Below are 17,975 nucleotides of genomic sequence, written 5' to 3'. Positions count from 1 at the left end.
ATATTTCCATGTTTATACCGATTGCTGTGTAGATATTTCCATGTTTATACAGATGACTTTGTAGGTATTTCCAAGGTTATACAGATGGCGGTGTAGATATTTCCATGTTTATAGAGATAGCTGTGTAGATATTTCCATGTATATACAGATAGCGGTGTAGATATTTCCATGTTTATAAAGATCGCGGTGTAGATATTTCCATGTTTATACAGATCACGGTGTAGATATTTCCATGTTTATACAGATAGCGGTGTAGATATTTCCATGTTTTTACCGATATCGGTGTAGATATTTCCATGTTTACACAGATCGCGGGGTAGATATTTCCATCTTTCCACAGATGGCATTGAAGATATTTCCATGTTTATATAGATGGCGGTGTAGATATTTCCATGTTTATATAGATGGTGGTGTAGATATTACCATGTTTATACAGATAGCGGTGTAGATATTTCCATGTATATACAGATCGTGGTGAAGATATTTCCATGTTTATACAGATCGCGGTGTAGATATTTCCATGTTTATACAGATCGCGGTGTAGATATTTCCATGTTTATACAGATAGCGGTGAAGATATTTCCATGTTTATACAGATAGCGCTGTAGATATTTCCATGTTTATAGAGATAGCGGTGTAGGTATTTCCATGTTTGTAGACACAGTGGTGTAGATATTTCCAAGTTTATATAGATGTCGTTGTAGATATTTCCATGTTTATACTGATAGCGGTGTTGGTATTTCCACGTTTATACAGATAGCGATGTAGATATTTCCATGTTTATACAGCTCTCGGTGCAGATATTTATATCTTTATACAGATGGCATTGTAGATATTTCGTTGTTCACACAGATGGCGGTGTAGATGTTTCCATGTTTATATAGAGGGCGGAGTAGTTAGTTCCATATTTATGGAGATGGCAATGTAGATATTTTCATGTTTATAGAGATGGCGGTGTAGATATTTCCATGTTTACAGAGATAGCAGTGTAGATATTTACATGCTTATACAGATGGCTGTTTAGATATTTCCATGTGTATTCAGATGGCATTGTAGATATTTCCATGTATATACAGATGACTGTATAGGTATTTCCATGTTTTTACAGATGGCACTGCAGATATTTCCATGTTTTTAGAGATAGCGGTGTAGATATTTCCATGTTTGTACAGATGGCGGTGTTGATATTTCCATGTTTATACAGATGGCGTCGTAGATATTTCCATGGACATGCAGATGGCGGTGTAGATATTTCCATGTTTATACAGATAGCGGTGTAGATATTTCCATGTTTACAAAGATGGTGGTGTAGATATTTCCGTGTTCATACACATGGCGGAGTAGATACATCCATATTTATGGAGATGGCAGTGTAGACATATTCATGTTTATAGAGATGGCGGTGTAGATATTTCCATATTTATAGAGATAGCGGTGTAGATATTTCCATCTTTCTACAGATGGCATTGTAGATATTTCCATGTTTATACAGATGGCGGTGTAGATATTTCCATGTTTATATAGATGGTGGTGTAGATATTACCATGTTTATACAGGTAGCGGTGTAGATATTTCCATGTTTATACAGATTGTGGTGAAGATATTTCCATGTTTATACAGATCACGGTGTAGATATTTCCATCATTGTAGAGATCGCGGTGTAGATATTTCCATGTTTATACAGATGGCGGTGTTGATATTTCCATGTTTATACAGATCACGGTGTAGATATTTCCATGTTTATAGAGATAGCGGTGTAGATATTTCCATGTTTATACAGATAGCGGTGAAGATATTTCCATGTTTATACAGACCGCGGTGTAGATATTTCCATGGTTATACAGATAGCGGTGCAGATATTTCCATGTTTGTACAGATGGCAGTGTTGATATTTCCATCTGTACACAGATGACTGTGTAGATATTTCCATGTTTATACAGATGGCGGAGCAGATATTTCCATGGATATGTAGATGGTGGTGTAGGTATTTCTATGTTTATACAGATAGCGGTGTAGTTATTTCGATGTTTATATAGATAGCGGTGTAGATATTTCCATGTATATACACATGGCTGTGTAGATATTTCCATGTTAATACAGATGGCGGTGTAAATATTTCCATGTTTATACAGATAACTTTGTAAGTATTTCCATGTTTATACAGATGGCGGTGTAGATATTTCGATGTTTATAGAGATAGCACTGGAGATATTTCCATGTTTATACAGATAGCGGTGTAGATGTTTCCATGTTTATACTGATCGTGGTGTAGATATTTCCATGTTTATAGAGATAGCTGTGTAGATATTTCCATGTTTATACAGATGGCGGTGTAGATATTTCCTTGTTTATACAGATAAATTTGTAAGTATTTCCATGTTTATACTGATCGTGGTGTAGATATTTCCATGTTTATAGAGATGGCGGTGTAGATATTTCCATGTTCATAGAGATAGCGGTGTTGATTTTTCCATGTTTATAGAGATAGCGGTGTGGATATTTCCATGTTTATACAGATAGGGGTGTAGATATTTCCATGTTTATAGAGATGTCGGTGTAGATATTTCCATGTTTATACAGATCACGGTGTAGATACTTGCTTGTTTATACAAATAGCGGTGTAGTTATTTCCATGTTTATACAGATAGCGGTGTAGATATTTCCATGTATATACAGATGGCTGTGTAGATATTTCCATGTTTATACCGATTGCTGTGTAGATATTTCCATGTTTATACAGATGACTTTGTAGGTATTTCCAAGGTTATACAGATGGCGGTGTAGATATTTCCATGTTTATAGAGATAGCTGTGTAGATATTTCCATGTATATACAGATAGCGGTGTAGATATTTCCATGTTTATAAAGATCGCGGTGTAGATATTTCCATGTTTATACAGATCACGGTGTAGATATTTCCATGTTTATACAGATAGCGGTGTAGATATTTCCATGTTTTTACCGATATCGGTGTAGATATTTCCATGTTTACACAGATCGCGGGGTAGATATTTCCATCTTTCCACAGATGGCATTGAAGATATTTCCATGTTTATATAGATGGCGGTGTAGATATTTCCATGTTTATATAGATGGTGGTGTAGATATTACCATGTTTATACAGATAGCGGTGTAGATATTTCCATGTATATACAGATCGTGGTGAAGATATTTCCATGTTTATACAGATCGTGGTGTAGATATTTCCATGTTTATACAGATCGCGGTGTAGATATTTCCATGTTTATACAGATAGTGGTGTAGATATTTCCATCTTTCTACAGATGGCATTGTAGATATTTCCATGTTCATACAGATGGCAGTGTAGATATTTCCATGTTTATATAGATGGTGGTGTAGATATTACCATGTTAATACAGGTAGCGGTGTAGGTATTTCCATGTTTATACAGATTGTGGTGAAGATATTTCCATGTTTATACAGATCACGGTGTAGATATTTCCATGATTATACAGATCGCGGTGTAGATATTTCCATGTTTATACAGATGGCGGTGTTGATATTTCCATGTTTATACAGATCACGGTGTAGATATTTCCATGTTTATAGAGATAGCGGTGGAGATATTTCCATGTTTATACAGATAGCGGTGAAGATATTTCCATGTTTATACAGACCGCGGTGTAGATATTTCCATGGTTATACAGATAGCGGTGCAGATATTTCCATTTTTGTACAGATGGCGGTGTTGATATTTCCATCTATACACAAATGACCGTGTAGATATTTCCGTGTTTATACAGATGGCGGCGAAGGTATTTCCATGGATATGTAGATGGTGGTGTAGATGTTTCCATGTTTATACAGATAGCGGTGTAGTTTTTTCCACGTTTATATAGATAGCGGTGTAGATATTTCCATGTATATACACATGGCTGTGTAGATATTTCCATGTTTATACAGATGGAGATGTAGCTATTTCCATGTTTATAGAGATAGCTGTGTAGATATTTCCATGTTTATACAGATGGCGGTGTAGATATTTCCTTGTTTATACAGATAAATTTGTAAGTATTTCCATGTTTATACTGATCGTGGTGTAGATATTTCCATGTATATACAGATGGCTGTGTAGATATTTCCATGTTTATACCGATTGCTCTGTAGATATTTCCATGTTTATACAGATGACTTTGTAGGTATTTCCAAGGTTATACAGATGGCGGTGTAGATATTTCCATGTTTATAGAGATAGCTGTGTAGATATTTCCATGTATATACAGACAGCGGTGTAGATATTTCCATGTTTATACAGATCGCGGTGTAGATATTTCCATGTTTATAGAGATAGCGTTGTAGATATTTCCATGTTTATACAGATAGCGTTGAAGATATTTCCATGTTTATACAGACCGCGGTGTAGATATTTCCATGGTTATACAGATAGCGGTGCAGATATTTCCATGTTTGTACAGATGGCGGTGTTGATATTTCCATGTTTTTACGGATATCGGTGTAGATATTTCCATGTTTACACAGATTGCGGGGTAGATATTTCCATCTTTCCCGCATTGTAGATATTTCCATGTTTATATAGATGGCGGTGTAGATATTTCCATGTTTATATAGATGGTGGTATAGATATTACCATGTTTATACAGATAGCGGTGTAGATATTTCCATGTATATACAGATCGTGGTGAAGATATTTCCATGTTTATACAGATCGCGGTGTAGATATTTCCATGTTTATACAGATAGCGGTGTAGATATTTCCATGTTTATACAGATAGCGGTGTAGATATTTCCATGTTTATAGAGATAGCGGTGTAGGTATTTCCATGTTTATAGACATAGCAGTGTAGATATTTCCATGTTTATATAGATGTCGTTGTAGATATTTCCATGTTTATACCGATAGCGGTGTTGGTATTTCCACGTTTATACAGATAGCGATGTAGATATTTCCATGTTTATACAGCTCTCGGTGCAGATATTTATATCTTTATACAGATTGCATTGTAGATATTTCCTTGTTCACACAGATGGCGGTGTAGATGTGTCCATGTTTATATAGAGGGCGGAGTAGTTAGTTCCATATTTATGCACATGGCAGTGTAGATATTTTCATGTTTATAGAGGTGGCGGTGTAGATATTTCCATGTTTATAGAGATAGCAGTGTAGATATTTACATGCTTATACAGATGGCTGTTTAGATATTTCCATGTGTATACAGATGGCATTGTAGATATTTCCATGTTTATACAGATGACTGTATAGGTATTTCCGTGTTTTTACAGATGGCACTGCAGATATTTCCATGTTTATAGAGATAGCGGTGTAGATATTTCCATGTTTGTACAAATGGCGGTGTTGATATTTCCATCTATACACAGATGGCCGTGTAGATATTTCCATGTTTATACAGATGGCGGCGTAGATATTTCCATGGACATGCAGATGGCGGTGTAGATATTTCCATGTTTGTAGAGATAGCGGTGTAGATATTTCCATGTTTACACAGATGGTGGTGTAGATATTTCCATGTTTATGCAGATCGCGGTGTAGATATTTCCATGTTTATACAGATCGCGGTGTAGATATTTCCATGTTTATACAGATAGTGGTGTAGATATTTCCATCTTTCTACAGATGACATTGTAGATATTTCCATGTTCATACAGATGGCAGTGTAGATATTTCCATGTTTATATAGATGGTGGTGTAGATATTACCATGTTAATACAGGTAGCGGTGTAGGTATTTCCATGTTTATACAGATTGTGGTGAAGATATTTCCATGTTTATACAGATGGCGGTGTTGATATTTCCATGTTTATACAGATCACGGTGTAGATATTTCCATGTTTATAGAGATAGCGGTGGAGATATTTCCATGTTTATACAGATAGCGGTGAAGATATTTCCATGTTTATACAGACCGCGGTGTAGATATTTCCATGGTTATACAGATAGCGGTGCAGATATTTCCATTTTTGTACAGATGGCGGTGTTGATATTTCCATCTATACACAAATTTCCGTGTAGATATTTCCGTGTTTATACAGATGGTGGCGAAGATATTTCCATGGATATGTAGATGGTGGTGTAGATGTTTCCATGTTTATACAGATAGCGGTGTAGTTATTTCCACGTTTATATTGATAGCGGTGTAGATATTTCCATGTATATACACATGGCTGTGTAGATATTTCCATGTTTATACAGATGGAGATGTAGCTATTTCCATGTTTATAGAGATAGCTGTGTAGATATTTCCAAGTTTATACAGATAGCCGTGTAGATATTTCCATGTATTTACGGATATCGGTGTAGATATTTCCATGTTTACACAGATTGCGGGGTAGATATTTCCATCTTTCCACAGATGGCATTGTAGATATTTCCATGTTTATATAGATGGCGGTGTAGATATTTCCATGTTTATATAGATGGTGGTGTAGATATTACCATGTTTATACAGATAGCGGTGTAGATATTTCCATGTATATACAGATCGTGGTGAAGATATTTCCATGTTTATACAGATCGCGGTGTAGATATTTCCATGTTTATACAGATCGCGGTGTAGATATTTCCATGTTTATACAGATAGCGGTGTAGATATTTCCATGTTTATACAGATAGCGGTGTAGATATTTCCATGTTTATAGAGATAGCGGTGTAGGTATTTCCATGTTTATAGACATAGCAGTGTAGATATTTCCATGTTTATATAGATGTCGTTGTAGATATTTCCATGTTTATACTGATAGCGGTGTTGGTATTTCCACGTTTATACAGATAGCGATGTAGATATTTCCATGTTTATACAGCTCTCGGTGCAGATATTTATATCTTTATACAGATGGCATTGTAGATATTTCCTTGTTCACACAGATGGCGGTGTAGATGTGTCCATGTTTATATAGAGGGCGGAGTAGTTAGTTCCATATTTATGCACATGGCAGTGTAGATATTTTCATGTATATAGAGGTGGCGGTGTAGATATTTCCATGTTTATAGAGATAGCAGTGTAGATATTTACATGCTTATACAGATGGCTGTTTAGATATTTCCATGTGTATACAGATGGCATTGTAGATATTTCCATGTTTATACAGATGACTGTATAGGTATTTCCGTGTTTTTACAGATGGCACTGCAGATATTTCCATGTTTATAGAGATAGCGGTGTAGCTATTTCCATGTTTGTACAAATGGCGGTGTTGATATTTCCATCTATACACAGATGGCCGTGTAGATATTTCCATGTTTATACAGATGGCGGCGTAGATATTTCCATGAACATGCAGATGGCGGTGTAGATATTTCCATGTTTGTACAGATAGCGGTGTAGATATTTCCATGTTTACACAGATGGTGGTGTAGATATTTCCATGTTTATGCAGATCGCGGTGTAGATATTTCCATGTTTATACAGATCGCGGTGTAGATATTTCCATGTTTATACAGATAGTGGTGTAGATATTTCCATCTTTCTACAGATGGCATTGTAGATATTTCCATGTTCATACAGATGGCAGTGTAGATATTTCCATGTTTATATAGATGGTGGTGTAGATATTACCATGTTAATACAGGTAGCGGTGTAGGTATTTCCATGTTTATACAGATTGTGGTGAAGATATTTCCATGTTTATACAGATCACGGTGTAGATATTTCCATGATTATACAGATCGCGGTGTAGATATTTCCATGTTTATACAGATGGCGGTGTTGATATTTCCATGTTTATACAGATCACGGTGTAGATATTTCCATGTTTATAGAGATAGCGGTGGAGATATTTCCATGTTTATACAGATAGCGGTGAAGATATTTCCATGTTTATACAGACCGCGGTGTAGATATTTCCATGGTTATACAGATAGCGGTGCAGATATTTCCATTTTTGTACAGATGGCGGTGTTGATATTTCCATCTATACACAAATGACCGTGTAGATATTTCCGTGTTTATACAGATGGCGGCGAAGGTATTTCCATGGATATGTAGATGGTGGTGTAGATGTTTCCATGTTTATACAGATAGCGGTGTAGTTATTTCCACGTTTATATAGATAGCGGTGTAGATATTTCCATGTATATACACATGGCTGTGTAGATATTTCCATGTTTATACAGATGGAGATGTAGCTATTTCCATGTTTATAGAGATAGCTGTGTAGATATTTCCATGTTTATACAGATGGCGGTGTAGATATTTCCTTGTTTATACAGATAAATTTGTAAGTATTTCCATGTTTATACTGATCGTGGTGTAGATATTTCCATGTTTATAGAGATGGCGGTGTAGATATTTCCATGTTCATAGAGATAGCGGTGTTGATTTTTCCATGTTTATAGAGATAGCGGTGTGGATATTTCCATGTTTATACAGATAGGGGTGTAGATATTTCCATGTTTATAGAGATGGCGGTGTAGATATTTCCATGTTTATACAGATCACGGTGTAGATACTTGCTTGTTTATACAAATAGCGGTGTAGTTATTTCCATGTTTATACAGATAGCGGTGTAGATATTTCCATGTATATACAGATGGCTGTGTAGATATTTCCATGTTTATACCGATTGCTCTGTAGATATTTCCATGTTTATACAGATGACTTTGTAGGTATTTCCAAGGTTATACAGATGGCGGTGTAGATATTTCCATGTTTATAGAGATAGCTGTGTAGATATTTCCATGTATATACAGACAGCGGTGTAGATATTTCCATGTTTATACAGATCGCGGTGTAGATATTTCCATGTTTATAGAGATAGCGTTGTAGATATTTCCATGTTTATACAGATAGCGTTGAAGATATTTCCATGTTTATACAGACCGCGGTGTAGATATTTCCATGGTTATACAGATAGCGGTGCAGATATTTCCATGTTTGTACAGATGGCGGTGTTGATATTTCCATGTTTTTACGGATATCGGTGTAGATATTTCCATGTTTACACAGATTGCGGGGTAGATATTTCCATCTTTCCACAGATGGCATTGTAGATATTTCCATGTTTATATAGATGGCGGTGTAGATATTTCCATGTTTATATAGATGGTGGTGTAGATATTACCATGTTTATACAGATAGCGGTGTAGATATTTCCATGTATATACAGATCGTGGTGAAGATATTTCCATGTTTATACAGATCGCGGTGTAGATATTTCCTTGTTTATACAGATAAATTTGTAAGTATTTCCATGTTTATACTGATCGTGGTGTAGATATTTCCATGTTTATAGAGATGGCGGTGTAGATATTTCCATGTTCATAGAGATAGCGGTGTTGATTTTTCCATGTTTATAGAGATAGCGGTGTGGATATTTCCATGTTTATACAGATAGGGGTGTAGATATTTCCATGTTTATAGAGATGGCGGTGTAGATATTTCCATGTTTATACAGATCACGGTGTAGATACTTGCTTGTTTATACAAATAGCGGTGTAGTTATTTCCATGTTTATACAGATAGCGGTGTAGATATTTCCATGTATATACAGATGGCTGTGTAGATATTTCCATGTTTATACCGATTGCTGTGTAGATATTTCCATGTTTATACAGATGACTTTGTAGGTATTTCCAAGGTTATACAGATGGCGGTGTAGATATTTCCATGTTTATAGAGATAGCTGTGTAGATATTTCCATGTATATACAGATAGCGGTGTAGATATTTCCATGTTTATAAAGATCGCGGTGTAGATATTTCCATGTTTATACAGATCACGGTGTAGATATTTCCATGTTTATACAGATAGCGGTGTAGATATTTCCATGTTTTTACCGATATCGGTGTAGATATTTCCATGTTTACACAGATCGCGGGGTAGATATTTCCATCTTTCCACAGATGGCATTGAAGATATTTCCATGTTTATATAGATGGCGGTGTAGATATTTCCATGTTTATATAGATGGTGGTGTAGATATTACCATGTTTATACAGATAGCGGTGTAGATATTTCCATGTATATACAGATCGTGGTGAAGATATTTCCATGTTTATACAGATCGTGGTGTAGATATTTCCATGTTTATACAGATCGCGGTGTAGATATTTCCATGTTTATACAGATAGTGGTGTAGATATTTCCATCTTTCTACAGATGGCATTGTAGATATTTCCATGTTCATACAGATGGCAGTGTAGATATTTCCATGTTTATATAGATGGTGGTGTAGATATTACCATGTTAATACAGGTAGCGGTGTAGGTATTTCCATGTTTATACAGATTGTGGTGAAGATATTTCCATGTTTATACAGATCACGGTGTAGATATTTCCATGATTATACAGATCGCGGTGTAGATATTTCCATGTTTATACAGATGGCGGTGTTGATATTTCCATGTTTATACAGATCACGGTGTAGATATTTCCATGTTTATAGAGATAGCGGTGGAGATATTTCCATGTTTATACAGATAGCGGTGAAGATATTTCCATGTTTATACAGACCGCGGTGTAGATATTTCCATGGTTATACAGATAGCGGTGCAGATATTTCCATTTTTGTACAGATGGCGGTGTTGATATTTCCATCTATACACAAACGACCGTGTAGATATTTCCGTGTTTATACAGATGGCGGCGAAGGTATTTCCATGGATATGTAGATGGTGGTGTAGATGTTTCCATGTTTATACAGATAGCGGTGTAGTTTTTTCCACGTTTATATAGATAGCGGTGTAGATATTTCCATGTATATACACATGGCTGTGTAGATATTTCCATGTTTATACAGATGGAGATGTAGCTATTTCCATGTTTATAGAGATAGCTGTGTAGATATTTCCATGTTTATACAGATGGCGGTGTAGATATTTCCTTGTTTATACAGATAAATTTGTAAGTATTTCCATGTTTATACTGATCGTGGTGTAGATATTTCCATGTATATACAGATGGCTGTGTAGATATTTCCATGTTTATACCGATTGCTCTGTAGATATTTCCATGTTTATACAGATGACTTTGTAGGTATTTCCAAGGTTATACAGATGGCGGTGTAGATATTTCCATGTTTATAGAGATAGCTGTGTAGATATTTCCATGTATATACAGACAGCGGTGTAGATATTTCCATGTTTATACAGATCGCGGTGTAGATATTTCCATGTTTATAGAGATAGCGTTGTAGATATTTCCATGTTTATACAGATAGCGTTGAAGATATTTCCATGTTTATACAGACCGCGGTGTAGATATTTCCATGGTTATACAGATAGCGGTGCAGATATTTCCATGTTTGTACAGATGGCGGTGTTGATATTTCCATGTTTTTACGGATATCGGTGTAGATATTTCCATGTTTACACAGATTGCGGGGTAGATATTTCCATCTTTCCCGCATTGTAGATATTTCCATGTTTATATAGATGGCGGTGTAGATATTTCCATGTTTATATAGATGGTGGTATAGATATTACCATGTTTATACAGATAGCGGTGTAGATATTTCCATGTATATACAGATCGTGGTGAAGATATTTCCATGTTTATACAGATCGCGGTGTAGATATTTCCATGTTTATACAGATAGCGGTGTAGATATTTCCATGTTTATACAGATAGCGGTGTAGATATTTCCATGTTTATAGAGATAGCGGTGTAGGTATTTCCATGTTTATAGACATAGCAGTGTAGATATTTCCATGTTTATATAGATGTCGTTGTAGATATTTCCATGTTTATACCGATAGCGGTGTTGGTATTTCCACGTTTATACAGATAGCGATGTAGATATTTCCATGTTTATACAGCTCTCGGTGCAGATATTTATATCTTTATACAGATTGCATTGTAGATATTTCCTTGTTCACACAGATGGCGGTGTAGATGTGTCCATGTTTATATAGAGGGCGGAGTAGTTAGTTCCATATTTATGCACATGGCAGTGTAGATATTTTCATGTTTATAGAGGTGGCGGTGTAGATATTTCCATGTTTATAGAGATAGCAGTGTAGATATTTACATGCTTATACAGATGGCTGTTTAGATATTTCCATGTGTATACAGATGGCATTGTAGATATTTCCATGTTTATACAGATGACTGTATAGGTATTTCCGTGTTTTTACAGATGGCACTGCAGATATTTCCATGTTTATAGAGATAGCGGTGTAGATATTTCCATGTTTGTACAAATGGCGGTGTTGATATTTCCATCTATACACAGATGGCCGTGTAGATATTTCCATGTTTATACAGATGGCGGCGTAGATATTTCCATGGACATGCAGATGGCGGTGTAGATATTTCCATGTTTGTAGAGATAGCGGTGTAGATATTTCCATGTTTACACAGATGGTGGTGTAGATATTTCCATGTTTATGCAGATCGCGGTGTAGATATTTCCATGTTTATACAGATCGCGGTGTAGATATTTCCATGTTTATACAGATAGTGGTGTAGATATTTCCATCTTTCTACAGATGACATTGTAGATATTTCCATGTTCATACAGATGGCAGTGTAGATATTTCCATGTTTATATAGATGGTGGTGTAGATATTACCATGTTAATACAGGTAGCGGTGTAGGTATTTCCATGTTTATACAGATTGTGGTGAAGATATTTCCATGTTTATACAGATGGCGGTGTTGATATTTCCATGTTTATACAGATCACGGTGTAGATATTTCCATGTTTATAGAGATAGCGGTGGAGATATTTCCATGTTTATACAGATAGCGGTGAAGATATTTCCATGTTTATACAGACCGCGGTGTAGATATTTCCATGGTTATACAGATAGCGGTGCAGATATTTCCATTTTTGTACAGATGGCGGTGTTGATATTTCCATCTATACACAAATTTCCGTGTAGATATTTCCGTGTTTATACAGATGGTGGCGAAGATATTTCCATGGATATGTAGATGGTGGTGTAGATGTTTCCATGTTTATACAGATAGCGGTGTAGTTATTTCCACGTTTATATTGATAGCGGTGTAGATATTTCCATGTATATACACATGGCTGTGTAGATATTTCCATGTTTATACAGATGGAGATGTAGCTATTTCCATGTTTATAGAGATAGCTGTGTAGATATTTCCAAGTTTATACAGATAGCCGTGTAGATATTTCCATGTATTTACGGATATCGGTGTAGATATTTCCATGTTTACACAGATTGCGGGGTAGATATTTCCATCTTTCCACAGATGGCATTGTAGATATTTCCATGTTTATATAGATGGCGGTGTAGATATTTCCATGTTTATATAGATGGTGGTGTAGATATTACCATGTTTATACAGATAGCGGTGTAGATATTTCCATGTATATACAGATCGTGGTGAAGATATTTCCATGTTTATACAGATCGCGGTGTAGATATTTCCATGTTTATACAGATCGCGGTGTAGATATTTCCATGTTTATACAGATAGCGGTGTAGATATTTCCATGTTTATACAGATAGCGGTGTAGATATTTCCATGTTTATAGAGATAGCGGTGTAGGTATTTCCATGTTTATAGACATAGCAGTGTAGATATTTCCATGTTTATATAGATGTCGTTGTAGATATTTCCATGTTTATACTGATAGCGGTGTTGGTATTTCCACGTTTATACAGATAGCGATGTAGATATTTCCATGTTTATACAGCTCTCGGTGCAGATATTTATATCTTTATACAGATGGCATTGTAGATATTTCCTTGTTCACACAGATGGCGGTGTAGATGTGTCCATGTTTATATAGAGGGCGGAGTAGTTAGTTCCATATTTATGCACATGGCAGTGTAGATATTTTCATGTATATAGAGGTGGCGGTGTAGATATTTCCATGTTTATAGAGATAGCAGTGTAGATATTTACATGCTTATACAGATGGCTGTTTAGATATTTCCATGTGTATACAGATGGCATTGTAGATATTTCCATGTTTATACAGATGACTGTATAGGTATTTCCGTGTTTTTACAGATGGCACTGCAGATATTTCCATGTTTATAGAGATAGCGGTGTAGCTATTTCCATGTTTGTACAAATGGCGGTGTTGATATTTCCATCTATACACAGATGGCCGTGTAGATATTTCCATGTTTATACAGATGGCGGCGTAGATATTTCCATGAACATGCAGATGGCGGTGTAGATATTTCCATGTTTGTACAGATAGCGGTGTAGATATTTCCATGTTTACACAGATGGTGGTGTAGATATTTCCATGTTTATGCAGATCGCGGTGTAGATATTTCCATGTTTATACAGATCGCGGTGTAGATATTTCCATGTTTATACAGATAGTGGTGTAGATATTTCCATCTTTCTACAGATGGCATTGTAGATATTTCCATGTTCATACAGATGGCAGTGTAGATATTTCCATGTTTATATAGATGGTGGTGTAGATATTACCATGTTAATACAGGTAGCGGTGTAGGTATTTCCATGTTTATACAGATTGTGGTGAAGATATTTCCATGTTTATACAGATCACGGTGTAGATATTTCCATGATTATACAGATCGCGGTGTAGATATTTCCATGTTTATACAGATGGCGGTGTTGATATTTCCATGTTTATACAGATCACGGTGTAGATATTTCCATGTTTATAGAGATAGCGGTGGAGATATTTCCATGTTTATACAGATAGCGGTGAAGATATTTCCATGTTTATACAGACCGCGGTGTAGATATTTCCATGGTTATACAGATAGCGGTGCAGATATTTCCATTTTTGTACAGATGGCGGTGTTGATATTTCCATCTATACACAAATGACCGTGTAGATATTTCCGTGTTTATACAGATGGCGGCGAAGGTATTTCCATGGATATGTAGATGGTGGTGTAGATGTTTCCATGTTTATACAGATAGCGGTGTAGTTATTTCCACGTTTATATAGATAGCGGTGTAGATATTTCCATGTATATACACATGGCTGTGTAGATATTTCCATGTTTATACAGATGGAGATGTAGCTATTTCCATGTTTATAGAGATAGCTGTGTAGATATTTCCATGTTTATACAGATGGCGGTGTAGATATTTCCTTGTTTATACAGATAAATTTGTAAGTATTTCCATGTTTATACTGATCGTGGTGTAGATATTTCCATGTTTATAGAGATGGCGGTGTAGATATTTCCATGTTCATAGAGATAGCGGTGTTGATTTTTCCATGTTTATAGAGATAGCGGTGTGGATATTTCCATGTTTATACAGATAGGGGTGTAGATATTTCCATGTTTATAGAGATGGCGGTGTAGATATTTCCATGTTTATACAGATCACGGTGTAGATACTTGCTTGTTTATACAAATAGCGGTGTAGTTATTTCCATGTTTATACAGATAGCGGTGTAGATATTTCCATGTATATACAGATGGCTGTGTAGATATTTCCATGTTTATACCGATTGCTCTGTAGATATTTCCATGTTTATACAGATGACTTTGTAGGTATTTCCAAGGTTATACAGATGGCGGTGTAGATATTTCCATGTTTATAGAGATAGCTGTGTAGATATTTCCATGTATATACAGACAGCGGTGTAGATATTTCCATGTTTATACAGATCGCGGTGTAGATATTTCCATGTTTATAGAGATAGCGTTGTAGATATTTCCATGTTTATACAGATAGCGTTGAAGATATTTCCATGTTTATACAGACCGCGGTGTAGATATTTCCATGGTTATACAGATAGCGGTGCAGATATTTCCATGTTTGTACAGATGGCGGTGTTGATATTTCCATGTTTTTACGGATATCGGTGTAGATATTTCCATGTTTACACAGATTGCGGGGTAGATATTTCCATCTTTCCACAGATGGCATTGTAGATATTTCCATGTTTATATAGATGGCGGTGTAGATATTTCCATGTTTATATAGATGGTGGTGTAGATATTACCATGTTTATACAGATAGCGGTGTAGATATTTCCATGTATATACAGATCGTGGTGAAGATATTTCCATGTTTATACAGATCGCGGTGTAGATATTTCCTTGTTTATACAGATAAATTTGTAAGTATTTCCATGTTTATACTGATCGTGGTGTAGATATTTCCATGTTTATAGAGATGGCGGTGTAGATATTTCCATGTTCATAGAGATAGCGGTGTTGATTTTTCCATGTTTATAGAGATAGCGGTGTGGATATTTCCATGTTTATACAGATAGGGGTGTAGATATTTCCATGTTTATAGAGATGGCGGTGTAGATATTTCCATGTTTATACAGATCACGGTGTAGATACTTGCTTGTTTATACAAATAGCGGTGTAGTTATTTCCATGTTTATACCGATAGCGGTGTAGATATTTCCATGTATATACAGATGGCTGTGTAGATATTTCCATGTTTATACCGATTGCTCTGTAGATATTTCCATGTTTATACAGATGACTTTGTAGGTATTTCCAAGGTTATACAGATGGCGGTGTAGATATTTCCATGTTTATAGAGATAGCTGTGTAGATATTTCCATGTATATACAGACAGCGGTGTAGATATTTCCATGTTTATACAGATCGCGGTGTAGATATTTCCATGTTTATAGAGATAGCGTTGTAGATATTTCCATGTTTATAGAGATAGCGTTGAAGATATTTCCATGTTTATACAGACCGCGGTGTAGATATTTCCATGGTTATACAGATAGCGGTGCAGATATTTCCATGTTTGTACAGATGGCGGTGTTGATATTTCCATGTTTTTACGGATATCGGTGTAGATATTTCCATGTTTACACAGATTGCGGGGTAGATATTTCCATCTTTCCACAGATGGCATTGTAGATATTTCCATGTTTATATAGATGGCGGTGTAGATATTTCCATGTTTATATAGATGGTGGTGTAGATATTACCATGTTTATACAGATAGCGGTGTAGATATTTCCATGTATATACAGATCGTGGTGAAGATATTTCCATGTTTATACAGTTCGCGGTGTAGATATTTCCATGTTTATACAGATCGCGGTGTAGATATTTCCATGTTTATACAGATAGCGGTGTAGATATTTCCATGTTTATACAGATAGCGGTGTAGATATTTCCATGTTTATAGAGATAGCGGTGTAGGTATTTCCATGTTTATAGACATAGCAGTGTAGATATTTCCATGTTTATATAGATGTCGTTGTAGATATTTCCATGTTTATACCGATAGCGGTGTTGGTATTTCCACGTTTATACAGATAGCGATGTAGATATTTCCATGTTTATACAGCTCTCGGTGCATATATTTATATCTTTATACAGATTGCATTGTAGATATTTCCTTGTTCACACAGATGGCGGTGTAGATGTGTCCATGTTTATATAGAGGGCGGAGTAGTTAGTTCCATATTTATGCACATGGCAGTGTAGATATTTTCATGTTTATAGAGGTGGCGGTGTAGATATTTCCATGTTTATAGAGATAGCAGTGTAGATATTTACATGCTTATACAGATGGCTGTTTAGATATTTCCATGTGTATACAGATGGCATTGTAGATATTTCCATGTTTATACAGATGACTGTATAGGTATTTCCGTGTTTTTACAGATGGCACTGCAGATATTTCCATGTTTATAGAGATAGCGGTGTAGCTATTTCCATGTTTGTACAAATGGCGGTGTTGATATTTCCATCTATACACAGATGGCCGTGTAGATATTTCCATGTTTATACAGATGGCGGCGTAGATATTTCCATGAACATGCAGATGGCGGTGTAGATATTTCCATGTTTGTACAGATAGCGGTGTAGATATTTCCATGTTTACACAGATGGTGGTGTAGATATTTCCATGTTTATGCAGATCGCGGTGTAGATATTTCCATGTTTATACAGATCGCGGTGTAGATATTTCCATGTTTATACAGATAGTGGTGTAGATATTTCCATCTTTCTACAGATGGCATTGTAGATATTTCCATGTTCATACAGATGGCAGTGTAGATATTTCCATGTTTATATAGATGGTGGTGTAGATATTACCATGTTAATACAGGTAGCGGTGTAGGTA

Source organism: Pan paniscus, chromosome 13, assembly GCF_029289425.2.
Source record: "Pan paniscus chromosome 13, NHGRI_mPanPan1-v2.0_pri, whole genome shotgun sequence".
NCBI classification, from domain to species: domain Eukaryota; kingdom Metazoa; phylum Chordata; class Mammalia; order Primates; family Hominidae; genus Pan; species Pan paniscus.
Note: the sequence above shows the minus strand (reverse complement) of the source record.